The sequence below is a fragment of the Macaca fascicularis genome, chromosome 2 (assembly GCF_037993035.2).
Source record: "Macaca fascicularis isolate 582-1 chromosome 2, T2T-MFA8v1.1".
Classification (NCBI taxonomy): domain Eukaryota; kingdom Metazoa; phylum Chordata; class Mammalia; order Primates; family Cercopithecidae; genus Macaca; species Macaca fascicularis.
Window position 1 is genome coordinate 53,671,151 of NC_088376.1, and position 17,252 is coordinate 53,688,402.

The window sequence follows — 17,252 nt, forward strand, 5'->3', positions numbered from 1 at the left end:
ATATTTATCTAGGGGGTGCAATGTGTGGAATGTTTTTGTGCAAAGTTACTCTGGTTCATTTGGAGAGAAGAACTGACTCTTTTGATCCATGTGCTACTCTGCTGCCAGATTGAGCTCTCTAAGGGAGAAATCTATCTGACCATGTCAGCCTCCTGCTTAAATATTTTTTTGGAGTTTCCCTTAGGTTTTAGGATGAAATCCCAAAATCTTTGATTTGATCATAGACTATCCCTTTCAGCCTACTTACTCTCTGATAACTCTTCAGGTTGCCCTCTGGGTTCTAGTCATACCTACTTTTTTTTTTTTAAGTTAACATTTATGAGCATGTTTGCTACCACTTGTTAAACACTGAACATTCACCCTTTCCCTTTAAGAACCCAGCTTGGTATTTGCACTGCTGGCTTCTGCTCACATACAGTTGGGCCAGTACTGAGTTATGTAGCTACACCTTGTAGCACAGGAGCCTGGGAAATGTATTCTGGGAGGTTGTGTGTCCAGATGAAAACTTCTAATACTACTATAGTAATATAGAAGAAGGGAAATGAATATTTGGGTGTAATTTTCATTCTTTCACAGTGAATGAGAATTTTAAAATCACTATAGAGTCTATTTTGGACATATTTGTGCTGGGTTAAAATCAACACAGGGAGTGTTAAATATTTAGTTTATTAAATAGTGATTTATTTTATAGACTCTAAAGTCTTTACATTAAGAAGTATCCAGCCTGGCCAACACAGTGAAACCCCATCTCTACTAAAAATACAAAAATTAGCCAGGCATGGTGGTGTGTGCCTGTAATCCCAGTTACTCAAGAAGCTGAGGCAGGAGAATTGCTTGAACCTGGGAGGCAGAGGTTGCAGTGAGCTGAGATTGCGCCATTGTACTCTAGCCTGAGTGGCAGAGTGAGACTCTGTCTCAAAACAACAACAACAACAACAAAAAAAAAAACAAAACAAAAAAACAAAATACTGGATGGAATAATCTGTCAGCGTATGTATTATTGAGTCAATTTGGTGGAGCAATAGGAGAATGGTTTGTCAGAGAAGAGTTTCTGGAAGAGGAGGCATCTGACCTGATTTTTGAAGCATGTGTAGGAGTAAGTCAGCAAAGATGAGCAAAGGCATGTCAGAGCATTTTAATTTCTTCAACTAAAGAAGAAAGAAAGGAGCAGAGTTTCAGAGTCAGGGGTTCTTCTACTGTGCAGAAATTCCTGTGGACTAGGACAACAAAAAGATGAAAGGACTGAGGGAAGAGCTCTGGAGTCAGGATGGTTCTGCAGTGTTCAGTGGGCTAATGGACAGGACGACTCCAGTGAGGTCTAACCCCTCTGGAGTCTGCACTACCCAGCATGCCCTGGATTTGGATGCCATCTTGATTTCATAAAACCTAAGCTTTTTCTCTGCAATCGACACATCTCCTATTTTATAGTGAATACGAGAAAGGAGGAGTTGTTTTGTAGCAACTTTTCTGATACTCATCTATTCTGTGATACAAGGGAAATCTATTTAGGCTTTGTGGGGAATTCTTGATTTTAATTTCAAGGCTCTTCTACAGGTGCATAGGATCTATTAGTGTATAAGTTTATTTTAAATCAAAATGGAAAATAAAAAATGCTTTTTGAAAATAGTCCAGTTGTTTTCAAATAATGTTAAGCTCAATTGATTTTTCCTATCAAGGTCTTGTCTATTGAATGACTCCTTTTGTAACTGTCAGAAAAATGCAATGTGCTGAAGGAAAGAAAGAGTTTCATAATTATATATGTCATAAAATAAAATTTTCCACTCCTGAGAGACTCCTGGATGAGCATATTTACATCTAGAAATCAAAGGTCAGAAAGTTTCATTAAATATATTCCTATTTTTAAATTATAACAAAGGGAATTTGGTTAGAATTCTTCTGTCCTGGAGTATTTGACGGGTAGAGAGTATGGGTAGGGAAAACCCTGTGCTGTTCACTGTGTTAAAATGCCTTGTGAATTTTAACTTCTCTTTCCAGAGAGTGCAAAATAAGTGGGTGGAGGTGAGGGAGGGGAGCAGTATGCGCAATCTTGAGATAGAAAACCAGTTGAGCCCAGTTAGAAAACTGTTGTCTTACAAACAGTTGTAGCAAACATATGCTCCATATTTTCATAGTCAGTTTTTATTTCACAGTATGTTTTTCAATAAAGATTATACATGCAGGCTGGGCACAGTGGCTCATGCCTGTAATTCTAGTACTTTGGGAGACCAAGGCGGACAGATCACCTGAGGTGAGGAGTTCGAGACCAGCCTGGCCAACATGGCAAAACCCCATCTCTACTAAAAATAAAAAATTAGCTGGATGTGTTAGTGCGCACCTGTAGTCGCAGCTACTAGGGAGGCTGAGGAAGGAGAACTGCTTGAACCCAGGAGGTGGAGGTTGCAGTGAGCCGAGATCATGCCACTGTACTCCAGCCTGGGCAACAAAGCCAGGTTCTGTCTCAAAAACAAACAAACAAAAAACAACACACATGCAGGTTTGTTCTTAACCTTCCCCTCCACGGTACACTCCAGGATTATGACATTCCCACCAGTCACATAGCTCGTTGTGTTGGTAAAACTGGATTTGGGGCTATAGAGAGGTAGCTGACTCAAGTTTGGCTGTTTACCACTCAGAAGTCAAAGTACAAGAAGCGAGGTGTGGTAAAAGGAAAGCAGCTTTTATTCAAATGCTAGCAGACGGGAGAATGATTGGGTTCAAGCCTCAAAGGAATCATCTCTGCTGTTTGGGCTGAATGAAGGATAACTTAGTATGAGAAACATGGATGAGTGTTGCAGGAGGGTACAGGTCTGTGTGCCTTTTCCTGATGGTTATCTTGAGGGATTGCCCGTCTGGAGGTCTGATTGGTTCATCTCAACTTTGGCCTGGTGGTGGTGAATTCATTGTTCATAACTTCCCCTAAGGGGGAGGATTCTGCAGTTGAGTCTCTGTCTGATTTGCTTTAAAATTAGCCCCTAGAATTTCTAAGCAAGCACACAATTAGATAAGCAAGCCCTGTACACAGGAGTGCCTGGCGGGAAAGGAGGGAAGCAAAGAGTTTTAAACTACATTTCAAGGCTATATTCTGAGATTAGGAAGGAAAGGGAAAAAAACCTTAACATGTAATTTGAGGCTTAGCTACTTGGTTACAACTCCCTACTGTGAAATTATATTCCATTTTTATGGAAAGTGGGAGATGTCAATTTGACTACTTCCTGCTGAAAAGGGCACAGCTAGAGGGCAACAGAAGAAAACCTGTCCACTTGTAATTGAAAACTTTACTGAGTCTCTGACCTTGAAAAATTTTTGAAAACTTCTGAAATATACAGAAGATATTTGTTGGAGTGTGAGTGGTGAGGGTGTAATAGCAATATAGTCCACAGTAGAAGAATAAACTTATTTTTAAAATCATGGCTGAAATTATGAGCAACTTCTTTTTACTAGGACGAGCCTGATCCAAATTATTAGGAGGACCATTGATTTAAGGACATGACAGGATTAGACATAGCACTAGTTTGCTTGTGCATGTCTTGTAGGGCTGAGGGTGTATTTCCAGAGTCGTGCAGGAACTATACACAACATTTAGTCTTAATTATAGTGCGCAGTTCCCATTGTCAATTGTACCTGGAGTTCCTGTGGGGATATGACAACAGGTTGGCTAAATACAGATATTTAACAGGTTATAGGAGGGGCTATGAATATTCATACAGTTGGTCCTGACACATGTGTATTAAACAAATATGTATGTAACATATGACCCATGTTTATTTTGGGATGGAGACTTATAAATGTATTATAACTAGACCCTGTATGTACACAAAAACACACAAGTATGTGATTTCTGTATACCAGCCAGCACTTGTCTGTGGTTAGTGACCTTTTTATCAGGAGAAATGTACTGAAATCAGTCTCTTGTCTAATTAAAGCTGTAGTTATGGCTGGTGAACAGGGAGTAGGGATCAGTTAGCTTATCTTGAATCCAGTACTCATTTGGCTGCTTGTGAGAAAGAAACACCTTGTGGCAGCAAGAACATAACTTTTGAAGTGTAGGAGTGTGTGACTTCACTGTTGCCTGGCATGGTCTCGGGGCCTGTTTGTAATTTGATATCTTATTGTTACAAAGAGTCTGTTTTGTCAGTTTTATGATCTATATTTTAATGTTAATGTTGGTCAGTTGCATCTGAATTCCAAAGTGGGGAGGGTATAATGAGGTGTGTCCATCCCCCTGCTTTCTGTGAAAATCTAAATTAGTTTTTCAGCTTTTTGGGGGATCTCCTTTGGCCAAGAAGGGGTTCCATTTAGTATGTTGGAGGGCTTAGAACGTCTTGTTTGTTTGTATTTCCCCTTTTATTTGGTCAAGATATGCCAGAGGCAGTATAGATGGCCAGTCTTTTATTTTGTCCCATATTGATGCCAGGGTGGTATGGCTACCTGCTGTTCATCATGTCCCTTGGTGGGACTCCTATGGCCAAGGGACTTAGAGTCAAAAGACTTATAGCCAATTAAACATTTTGGGCCAGATGGGAATGGACACAGGCAGGCATATACTAACCCTTAAGACCTCTTTTAAGCAACATAAGAGCAAAAGACAAAACATAAGAAACCAGGTTATAAAATTGGCTTATCTATAAATTTTATGCACTGAGCTACCATAATCTTGGCTTGTAGCAATTAGTTATATAAAACACAAGTATTTTGTTTAGCTGTTTAGGCATCTGTGTATCCATCCTTGATTTGGAAGGTCTGAATTAATTGCATTCCTCAAAACCCAGCCCTTACAATCTCATATGCCCATGTCTTCTGTAATAGTCCCTGGGCCTAGAGGGATTGAATAGTTTCAAATTCTGGAGGTAAAATAAAACATAAAGAATTAACAGCATTTCAAACAAAAGGTCATAACCCTTGCTTATTTCTGAGAATGACAGGAAAGGAAGCTCACAGGTAGCTAAACATATAAATTATTTAGTATCAAGGTATAGAATACATTCTATTAATTAAGATAGAGGCAAAATTATTAAATAAATATTAATGTTTTTGAATAGAGGCCTTGTCCCTGTATCTCATGAAAGCAGTTTACTTTGTCACCTTTGCCTGAGTGTAAAGATGAGGCTTTGGTTAACTTGAGTTTGATGTCATATATTGGCAAGAATATTGTGCCTTCTTTTTTTTTTTTTTGAGACGGAGTCTCACTCTGTCGCCCAGGCTGGAGTGCAGTGGCATGATCTCGACTCACTGCAAGCTCTGCCTCCCGGGTTCATGCCATTCTCCTGCCTCAGCCTCCCGAGGAGCTGGAACTACAAGCGCCTGCCATCACGCCCGGCTTCTTTTTTGTATTTTTTAGTAGAGACGGGGTTTCACTGTGTTAGCCAGGATGGTCTCGATCTCCTGACCTTGTGATCCGCCTGCGTTGGCCTCCCAAAGTGCTGGGATTACAGGCGTGAGCCACCGTGCCTGGCCTATTGTGCCTTCTTTAGATGAGATATTTATACTCAGAAGTCAAAACCCTGTAACTTAACAACACAAGGATTAGTTAATAGTACTGGATAACAACCTTTTCACGAGGTTGTAGAAGGTGACACTGAAGTCCATGACCTGACTAGAAGCTTTAAAAAGATTTTACAGCCTTTCACTGATTAATTTTTTTTTCTTTTTGAGACAGGGTCTTGCTCTGTCACCCAGGCTGGAGTGCAGTAATGCAATCGTGGTTCACCACAGCCTTGACCTCTGGGACTCAAGTGATTCTTCTGCCTCAGCCTCACAAATAGCTAGGACTATAGGCATAGGCCACCACACCCAGCTAATTTTTGTGCTTTGTTTTTGTAGAGACAGGATCTCACTTTGTTGCCCAGGCTGGTCTCAAAATCCTGGGCTCAAGTGATCCTCCTTCCTTGGCCTCCCAAACTGCTGGGATTACAGGAGTAAGCCACCATGCCTGGCCAGTGGTGATTAATTTTTATAGCTTTGATAAACCCCAGCAATAAGTCAGAAGTTTAAGATGTGATTTTGAGGGCATTTGTCAAAGATGTTAAAGGATGCAAAACATATGATCAAAACAGAACCATAGGTCATTGTAAAACAGTAATTACTCATTTAACCAAAGTGATTATCAAAAGACTTTAAAGGCAATATAGAAGATTATATGGATGTAAAAACCTTAACCCCTTTAAATCTGTTTTTCTAAGCAATCAAAACCTGATAAAGACAACATAGGAATTATCTTGATTAAATATAAAACGTTGTTTCTTAAGCTAGTTACCAAAAAGGCAAAGAAAAACCTTTTGCAGCGTGACTGCTTCTTCTTATGGGGAGCCCATTGAGATTACCTGGAAGTTAAACCTGATGAAAAAAGTGCTTGAATTTAATCAGACATGGGAAGTGTGTATTCAAAGTTACGGGTATAGCATGGGAATACATGACTCTTAATAAGTGCATGAGAAGTTTCTTGATTACATGCACTAAAACATGTAGACGTATCAAGAAAATCCAAGAGTACAGAATCAAGTTATACTGGAGGAAAACATTGCTTTTTCAGACCTTTAAGATAAAACATTTTAGCATCAGGCATAATGCTAATGAGCAGTTAGAACCAGAAGGATAAAAGAGCTGATGAAAAAAAGCTGAAGAAGTTATCTCAGGCTTTTTTTCAAGGGGAGAAAAAGATGAAAGCAGCAAGACACAACAGTTGAACTTCTGAGATATGAATCTGAGAAGTTTTCAAAAGAAACAGGTTATAGAATTAAAAAGCAAAATCTCTTATAATTTCATTAAAAGTAAATTCATACCTTAACAAAATCCTGTTTAAACATAGGGGACCAATCTTTAGAAAGATTACTATAAATAATTCCCTTTTAATTAGAGCTAGTTTAATCACATACAAAATTTCTTTTATAAATTTCCCTTTATGAATGTTATCACTATTTATGTAGACCATCTATGACATGCTTGGAGTTTTTGGTATGTCTTATACTTCCTTCATTTAAAAATCAGTCATTTTATTTAAAGACAAAAATTTACCTTATAATATTTTTTCACATAAAATTGTTTTTGGAAATTTTTAAAATATAATTTTATATTTATAATTTTAAATATTTCTCTTTATTGGCTTTTAAAATATTTTCATAAATAATTTTAAAATAACTTTCAACTTATATAAAGCTATTTTAAAATAAGATTATTTATAGAATTACATATTAACAAAAATGTTTAGTCTTAGTAACCTTAAATTTTAGTGAAAACTTAGGAAGCAAGAAATCTTGAACTGTTTTTCAGATGTTAGGATTTTATAGATAAAACCATGCCACAATTTTTAGAAATGTTTCCCCATATCATAACCCTTTCTTAATTGTAAATATCTCAGATATCCAATGTGCATTTACTATTCAATTTAAAACAATTAAAAAATTTTTAATTGCACAAAAAGTTCATCTACAGGCATTTATCCTATTTACATGTACTCGACCCTTTCATTTTTAATAGTTTACTTCTGGAAACTGAGATATTACACAAAGCTAGTAATAATTTAAAGTTATTTCCTTATTAACCATTTTTTAAAGTCTGTGAACATCAGGTGTTCACCTAAGTAAGAACCTTAAACACACTGGTGTTTTGCTGATAACTTAGAATATTTAGCTGTTTTTATTGAACCCAACAATATTAAATTAGTCTTATTTGTTTAAAAAAGTTACACAAAGATTACTCTGTTTTTGGCTGGGTTTATAGTTTCACAACCTTTGTGCCAAACCCTGACACCTTAAAATATCCAACAGAGGCAAATATAAAACTTACCTACCTAAACAAAAATGTATGCTGATGATTCAGAAGACATTTTAATTTTTATTTTTACCAATGATTTGAAAGCCAGTGTATTTATTAAAGATTGATAAATTCATGTGAACTTGAAATGCATTTTGACTTAATTTATGAGTATTTATTTAATTATAAGCCATTTGGTAGCACGCAAGACACAACACAAAACATACATGTATATCACATAAACATATCTAAACATGAATACATATCCACAAAGATCCAATAGCTTCACCTTGGAATTCTAGCCATTAGATAGCAACGTAAACTTAACATTTTATATAAGATTATTGGATAAGAATTATTTTTCTGTCAAAATTGAAATCTGTTTACATGACTAAATTTTGTTTGCCCTATTGGGTAAGGTAAGGAAAGCTATAGACCAAATTTGGGTAGAGCATATTTAGGGCAGTTTTCTTTTTGTTTTTAAAAAAAGTCTTTTTCAATGCATTTTTATTAGTGTTTTTTTTTTTCTTTTGTAGCTTGACAGAACATCCATGCCACACTAATGTTTTGTTTTGTTTTGTTTTAGATGGGTTCTCACTCTGTCTCATGGGCTGGAGTGCAGTAGTGTGTTCATGGCACACTGCAGTCTCAACCTCCTGGGCTCAAGAGATCCTCCCACCTCAGTCCCCTAAGTAGCTGGGACCAAAGGCATGCACCACCACTCCCGGCTAATTTTTTATTTTGTAGTGATGGAGTCTCCTTATGTTGTCCAGGCTGGTCTTGGACTCCTGGGCTTAAGCGATCTTCCCGCCCTGGCCTTTTCTTTTCAGTTTTAAAGGAGTTTCAAATGTTTATGTTACAGTTAGACAATAAATAATGAGTCTTAGCACCAGCAGTTTAGTAACAGCAGATTCAAAGCAGGCAGAAAAGAAAAGAAAGAGCTTCAGAATATTCTGCTTAACTTTATAGTTGCAGGTTAAATGAGCTGTGAATTTGAGCTCTGAACTTTTCTTGCTGTAATTCATCCATCAGTTTAAAATGTACACAAAAACTGGCTATAATACGTAACCAGCTGGAGTCCCATATAGTCTAGAAAAGAGTTCACATGCGTTCTCCACCTACAAAGCTTAACCCAGATACAGAGAGCACTCCGGAATCCCAAAGAGGATGACAAAATCAGGGCCAGGGTATTGGAAACTGTTTCTCCCTTAGTGAGGAGAGAAGCAGCCTATCTTGCTCCTTCTGACAATCAGATGAGCCTGATGCTGTGAAGACCATCCTAGAGCACCCTCAGAGGAAGGGGTAACACTAAACAGAGACACAAACACAGATGGTGCCAATGCAGATGGAGCACCCTGAACTGATCCCTGAAAGAGGAAACTGGAGAAAAGCCCTGAAGTCTTGTCTGAAACCCAGATGGCACCCCAAAAGGATCTCCTGTACTAGGTCCAGATGGCACAAAGGCCCTTATGGCACCACGATTGACCTGTGCTAGGTCCAGATGGCACAAAGGCCCAAAAGAAAGAGACAGAGAAACCCCATTCACACTCCAGTCGACTTACCTAGTCCAAGTGCCTCAGCTTCCCAAACGCCACTTTCCTTGCACCAGCAAAGCGTTGTGGGCAGTTGATGCTGTGATGGGGACAGAAGGGAAATCCTAGGCAAAAGTGTCCTTGGCAGCTGCTGGGAGGTCCCTGAAGTCCCCAGCCATGGAGTCAGCTAGCTGAATTGCTGGCACTTTTGAGCAGCTGTTGCCTCCTCCAGTAGAAACCAGGCAGACAGTCTAGGTTTCATGAAACACACAGCTCCTCACATGGGGCACCAAATTTGTAATTGATTCAAGTTCAATTATACTCTTTTATAATCATTCTTTACTAGAAAATAAATTATAAATGTGTAGTAATCTTCAGTTGGGTTTCGAGAGGCATATGGAATTCTATATTTAAACTCAGTGGTGGTGCATGCCTTTGGTCCCAGCTAGTTAGGGGGCTGAGGTGGGAGGATCTCTTGAGCCCAGGAGGTTGAGACTGCTCACCACTTGGAAGTCTAAGCATGAGAAGTGAGGTGTGGTAAAAGGAAAGCAGCTTTTTTTCAAACGTTAGCAAATGGGAGAATGGCTGGGCTTAAGCCTCAAAGGAACCATCTCAGCTTTTGGACTGAGTGAAGTGGTTTAAGAAGGAAAACTTGGTATGGAAAACATGCGGGAGTGGTGCAAGGGAGTGCAGGTCTGTGTCTTTTTCTAATGGTTGAGTAATCACCCATCTGGAGGTCCAGTGGGCGTCATCTTGATTTGGACCTGGTGAGGTGGTGAACTAATTGTAACTTCTCCTAAGCAGGAGGTTTCCACAGCTGAATCTCTGCATCTGGTTTGTTTCAAAATCAGACTCTGGAATTTCTAAGCAAGCACATAATTAGAGAAGCAAGCACTGTGCATGAGAATGCCTGGTGGGAAAGGGAAGGAAACAAAGAGTTTTAAACTATATTTCAAGGCCATATTCTGAGATTAGGAAGGAAAGGTGGGGAAAACCCCTTTAAAATGCATTTCAAGGCTGGGGTACAGGATTACAGAGAGACATACGCTCTGAGGCATCTTTCTGAATTTCTATGAGATACCCATATAGTGGATACAGTTTCAGGTGATTTTAAATATAGAATTCCATATGCCTCTCCAAACCCAACTGAAGATTACTACACATCTATAATTTATTTTCTAGTAAAGAGTGATTATAAGAGAGTATAATTTTTGTTTAAAAAATCAAATCACACCAAATAAAAACCCAGGATATACACATGTAGAAAGGCTTATAGAGCTTTGGTAATCAGCTTGGTTTTTCTGGGTCCTGGGATTGTAGGAGTTTCACTTCTTTCCCTCTCTCCTTTCTTTCCTTCCTTCCCTTCTCTTTTCCTTTTATTTTTATTTCTAGTTTTCCTTAGACTAAAAAATGAATTGTCTAATTTAAAAATTAATACACACTTAAATACCCTCACATATTTTTTTTTGGTAAGAAATCCAATGTTCCTGATATTTCTTTCTTTATTCCATATATGCATTTCTTAGTCTTCAAACAGTTTGGTGGTAGACTGGGCACAGTGGCTCACATCTGTAATCTCAGCACTTTGGGAGGCTGAAAGGCAGGAGGATCACTTGAGCTCAGGAGTTTCAGAACAGTATTTCCAACATGGTGAAGCCCCATCTCTACTGAAAATACAAAAATTAGCTGGTCATGGTGGGGCATGCCTGTAATCCCAGCTACTCAGGAGGCTGAGGCACGAGACTTGCTTGAACCCAGGAGGTGGGGCGGCAGTGAGCCAAGATTGTGCCACTGTACTACAGCCTAGATGACAGAGCAAGACTCTGTCTCAGAAAACAAAATAAAACAACACCTGTTGTCAGGTCCAGGGCCATGTCTATGCCAAATGTCACACTCAGCGTTAAGGTCCAGCCCATGCTGAGGTCCAAGGGAAGTGGGTGGATGGGCGGATAGCTGAAAGAACAGTCAGAGGGCCATAGGCAGGTGAAATGTATTTTATTCAGCAGCTTTCTCAGCAGCAGCATACTCACACTGTCCATCTTTATCTTGGCTGTCTGCTCCGGCTCTGTGGCTCCTCTCAACAGCTGGCTCCAATGCATAGCTGCACGGCTAGCCTACAAGGCCAACTCTCCCTTACAGTGTTAGCAGCTTAACTCTTTCCCTCTGGGCACAAGCCAGTTCCTGGCTTTCCCCTGCCTGCCTTCAAGGTAACCAGCTCTCCCTTACAGTGGTCAGTAGTGCTATTCTCTCTCTCTGGGCACCAGCACACATGCTATGTCAAGCCATGTTGAACTCTGGCTCCCCTCTGTCCATCTGCAAGACAGACAGCTCTGGTTCTCTTTATCTTTCTCTGGGTGCCAGCACACCTGTACAGCATCAGCAGAGCAGTTATACCTTCTACACACAACAGTGGCTCAGGGCCAAGTATGAACTTATACAAACAGGTTATATAACAAGTGGAAGGGTGCGCCTACAAACCAATCCTGCTTAGTCACTCTGGCCTGGATGTCTGCCTCGGCCTTGGCCTATTCCGTGACCAAAGCACATCCATGTGCCTTACATTCTACCCCCTAGGCCAAGGGAGACATAGGTTTTGGACACACAGGTTTGATACATACCTTTGGCATATAGGCCCTGGACACAGGTCCAACACATAAGCTTTGGGCACATAGGCCTGATACATACACATAGGTTTGACACATAAGCCTGACACATAAGCTTTGGGCACGTGGGCCCAATATACATGCACAGGCTTGACACATATGCCTGGACACACAGGCCTGACACACAGGTCTTATACATAGGCTCTGGGCACACGGACCTGTTACATACATAAGCCTTGATAAACTGCCCAGCTATCAGCACAGATTACCATGGGTGTCACCTCCTTGGTGATTACCATTCACACTGCCCTGAGTTCAGCTTATTAGCTACTTTGCCTACACCTGGTTTCAAACTATATGGTGTCAGTACTAGGTTGGACTGTGACAACAGTCCAGGCAGCAGTAGCACCCTGGCTAGACCCATCTGTGTACCACGTCCCAACAGGGATCGGAGGGTGCCCTTCCTTAAATGGTGATGGCTCAGGATCTAGGGCTGCCTCAGGCCCCATGGTCTTCTCCTGCATTAGGACTACAGGTCCCAAGACTTTTTGTAACTCCGCTGCTAAGGGACTTGTACTCAGCGTACTCCATTGTTCCAAGTAGGGACCCCACTTTGCTTAAGTGGATGTCTGTGCCATCCTAGTCCGGAGGTTGTTACCCATGAAGGCACCCATCCTGCTATTGGGTAAGTTGTCTGCATGACTGTAACCTGTTCTGCCACGCTCTTATGAGCCTGAAGGGCAGCAAACGCAGTTATTAACTGCTTCTTTATTAATGAACACCAGAGCTCAGCTCCTCTCCGCAGCTGGGACTAAAAGCCTACTGGCGCTTCCAAGCATTCCATGCACTTCTATAGGCTCTAGCCAAAACTATCTGTGGTTACATGCACATCCACTTTAAATGGGTATCCCTGGTTAACGACCCATAGGGTTTGTGCCTACTGAATAGCCTGCTTGGCTGTCTCAGCCTCACCATCCAATCCCAGGTAAGGGGGGTGTTGCTGCTTCTGCAAGAGAATCAGAGGTTAACAAAACATCATTAACAAGACCACGACATATGGTGGGGCTATACACACAGCTCTGCAGCAACACTGTGAAAGTCCATCATCACCCTTCCACGAAGGCAAGCTGTTCCTGGCTCTCGGTGGGACTGTCCCAGTTCCGTCATCAAGTGGTCCAGCAAGTCTGTGACAGATAATACAGTTGCCAAGCTATGCAAAATATCCACCCCCCAGAATGTTTTCAAGCATAGGAGAGGCATACACAACGCACAAGTGGAGAGTCAAACGGCTGATGCCAAGATACGGAGACACAGGTTTTAGTCTCACTGACCAGCTTTCATAGCTATCTATGCAGCCTTACCTGGAAACTTATCTGGGTGCAGGGACTGGTGGATTGCCAAGTCCACATGTGGCTCTGGTCATCTGGTGACCCCAGAAGCTGGGTATCTTGGTCAGTCTCTTATCAAACAGAAAAGGCTTTACACTTCTCTCTGACTGCAGCAGGCAATCTGTGAACTGGAACACTTGAGCAGGACTGGGTTGTGCAGTAATGTCCTTTGCCTGAATGACTTGCACTAGGTCTGTATGTGACTGCCAACATTACTTGCTTGACTCCTGCAACTTAGAGGGGACACAGGCACCATAGGAAATGTGTTCCACCGTGATAGGGGGGGTCCCTGGGTTCACCCTTGGGGCCCAACAGCTGTTCATGCTCTATTTTCTGGTGGATCACTGGGTAAGCCTGCAGCAAAGGTTCTTCCTCCTCCCTGCACTGTGTCCCACAAGGATTGGACGTGCATTTCCTATAGCACAGTCACAAATGCCCATCTGACTCTGCCAGCAAAGGCATGCTTTTCCTCAGTGCTGTGCACTTCCAGGTGCTTCAGTGCCTTCTCCACACTCACGGGAGACCCATCCACTTCCTCCTATGTTTCCACTGGGGCCCATCCAAGCAGCACCACTGCCACTGGGTGCCACAGCCCATGCTGCAGCCACAAAGCTGACCTGGGAGCCCTCGCGGGCTGAAGACCCACTCACCTCATCCTGCCAACTATGCCAATTGTCAGGTCCAGCGCCATGATTACACCAAATGTCACACTCAGCATAGGGTCTGGGTCTGAGGTCTGAGGGAAGTGGGTGGATGGGCAGATAGCCGAAAGAACACTTTGGGGGCTGCAGGCAGGTGAAATGTAGTTTTATTCAGCAACTCTTTCATCAGCAGCTTACTCACACTGTCCATCTTTATCTTGGCTCTCTGCTCCAGCTCTGTGGCTCCTCTCAGCAGCCGGCTCCCACGTACAGCTGCATGGCTGGCCTGCAAGGCCAACTCGCCCTTACAGTGTTAGCAGCTTAACTCTTTCCCTCCGGGCACAAGCCAGTTCCTGGCTTCCCCCTGTCGGCGTTGAAGGCTGCTGGTTCTCCCTTAGTGGTCAGTAGTGTTTCTCTCTCTCTGGGCACCAGTGTGCATGCCATGTTGAGCCATGCTGAACTCTGGCTCCCGTCTGTTTGTCTGCAAGATGGACAGCTCTGGTTCTCTCCATCTTTCTCTGGGCACCAGTGTGCCTGTACAGATTCAGCAGGGCAGTGATACCTTCTACAGACAACAGTGGCTCAGAGCCAAGGATGAACTTAAACAGGTTATATAACAAGTGGAGGTGGGCACCTGCACACCAATCCCATTGACTGACTGTGGCCTGGATGTCCGCCTCAGCCTATTCCTTGACTAAAGCACATCCATTTACCTTACACCTGTCTGGTGAGTTTAAGTGTAGTATTACATCACCTGGAGTGTTTTCTCCCATCTTCACTCTATAAAACCACATACTCTTCCTTTTTAATAAATTGCTCCAAAGACTTTCTAAATCTCTCCAGATAAATCACATGTGCTGTATTTTTGTGTGTGTATGCTTTCCTGATATAATTGGTGTCATTTCACTTTGTTTCATGTATCTATACTGTTTTCTGTGCACTTTCTGATCTCAGAAACTAGATAGTTGTAACTTTTCTGAGGTCAAGAACCACAGCTCTTCTTATTTGGTTTCTGACTCTTCTTGCCATTATGATGCCCAACATTTATAATGCCCAATGGATAAATCTGATTGGAAAAGAGCTGACCTGGTAAATTTTTGAGAGGTGGGATCATTTCACATACCTGCCGTGGTTTAGATTTGCCTTGAGGGTGAAACAGGAACTCTAAGCCGAATTTTTTATTTTTATTTTTATTTTTTTTTAGATGGAGTCTTGCTCTGTCACCCAGGCTGGAGTGCAGTGGTGCGATCTCAACTCACTGCAAGCTCCGCCTCCTGGGTTCACACCATTCTCCTGCCTCAGCCTCCCGAGTAGCTGGGACTACAGGTGCCTGCCACCACACCTGGCTAATTTTTTTTCTATATTTTTAGTACTGACGGAGTTTCACCGTGTTAGCCAGGATGGTCTCAATCTCCTGACCTCGTGATCCTCCCGCCTCAGCTTCCCAAAGTGCTAGGATTACAGGCGTGAGCCACCACACCTGGCCTAAGCTGAATTTTAAAAATGAATCCAGCTAGTAAGATCACAGAATCCCGACAAGTACATCTTGGTTAGACAAACCTTGAACCCTTTCAATGTGGATGATTTTTTAATATGGTCATTATGTATTAAGTGACCATTGAGGCAAATCTGAGCCTAAATTGGTATTTCTACGTGGAAACAGGATGTGGATATTTGACTTGCCACAAATTTCTTATTTTTGTACCCTCCTTCCTAAAGTGCTGTCTGCCTCCATGTGGCTTAGAATTAAACTGCCAACTCCCGGACATTGCTTCACACAGTGGGTCCCAACCACGAATCAGACATATTTCTTCATAATGACAAGGAATTTACTCTCCACCAATCCTTACACTTCTCTACTAATCTTATTTGCCATTTACATCTGTGACGTTTTCATACTTCTCCCTCTAGCAGATACCTTTTATGCCTGTTTCAGCTCCTGTCTCCAGTTCCAGTGGCTGCAGTGGTGACTGGCTATGCATGGGCTGGAACCAACCTCACCATCAAACAGCACCTAGCTTCCTGCCTGTGCCTCAGACCTCTTGCCTTCCATCTTGGGGCTTCCCTGTTGATGCTGAAACACAGCAAGCTGGGGAGCCCCACTTAGTGCCCACATACATGCCCAGAAGTACAGGGCAAGCAACACCCAGAATGGGTCTTATAGAAAGGAGCTGATGGGGAAGTTCTTTCTCTTCGGCATGAATTGTCCTGAGGCAGATTGTCAATGACTTGTTAGAGGAGTATCCTAAGGTGGAGCCGTCAGGTGCACTCCCCCTGACTGCTGGGATACTAGGTTACAAAGAGACATACCCTTTGAGGCATATTTCTGAATTTCTATGGGACAACCATGTAGTTGATACAGTTTCAGGTGCACCCTGCCATTGCCTCTCTCTCCTTCCTCACTTCACCCCCCTGTTCACTTTTTCTCCACAGAGTTGCTCTCCTTATTAAAGGAGAAATATATAAGCCTTTGACTCTCAGATTCCACTTTCTGTATCATATCCTGTTTCCTCAAATCCCATTTCCTATCCATCAGCAACAGAAATCCATTCTCCTCTGAGTTATCACTGTGAAAAACGAGAGGTGGACAATAGCCATCCACGAGAGTGCTTTTTCCCCCTTTCTCTGAAGGACGTTTTAACTTCTGCAGAGACTTAGAGGTACAGGGCATTTTCAGAAAGCCATTCAACCACACATTTCAATTTAGATTTCACTGATCCTATGCTAGCATGTAGACAGAGTTATTAAAGTCTGTGGTTCAGTGGTTCCTGCTCTTGCCTCTGTCACAAAGGAGTTAGTCATTGGCATGGGGGAGTGGGACAGAGAGGCAGAGCCACAGGCGTCAGACATCCCTCACTGCTTTCAGGAGTTGGAGACGTGGTTCCCTAGAGTCAACTTGATGTTAGGAGAAATATCCTCGTCCCCCACCTCATTCCCACAAAAAATTCCCCTTTAGAGGCCAAACAAGAAAGAGCAGCACAAAAGTCACCTTGACTGAAGAATCCCTACTTTGAATAATAGTCAGAGGAAATCTTCTCTATACCCGTTGACCAATCTTGTTTTTGCTTTTTACATTTTAAATTGTAAAAGCACAACGTTAAAGAAATTTGAGAAAAAGATAAAAGATCAGCTACAGTCACACTCGCCTGATGCAGTTCCAGGGACTTGCTGGATGCAGCTGGGGTCGGTGACCTTCGTGGTGCTGCCTGCATCTGTCTGGGGATCTTGTCTGTGACTGTGTTTCTCTTCCCCATTCTACTGAGCCTGGTGACGTTCACGTCACCTTCCTGAGCCCCGGGGTCTGTGCACAGCCGAAAGCCAGACCCGCTATTCTCTAGT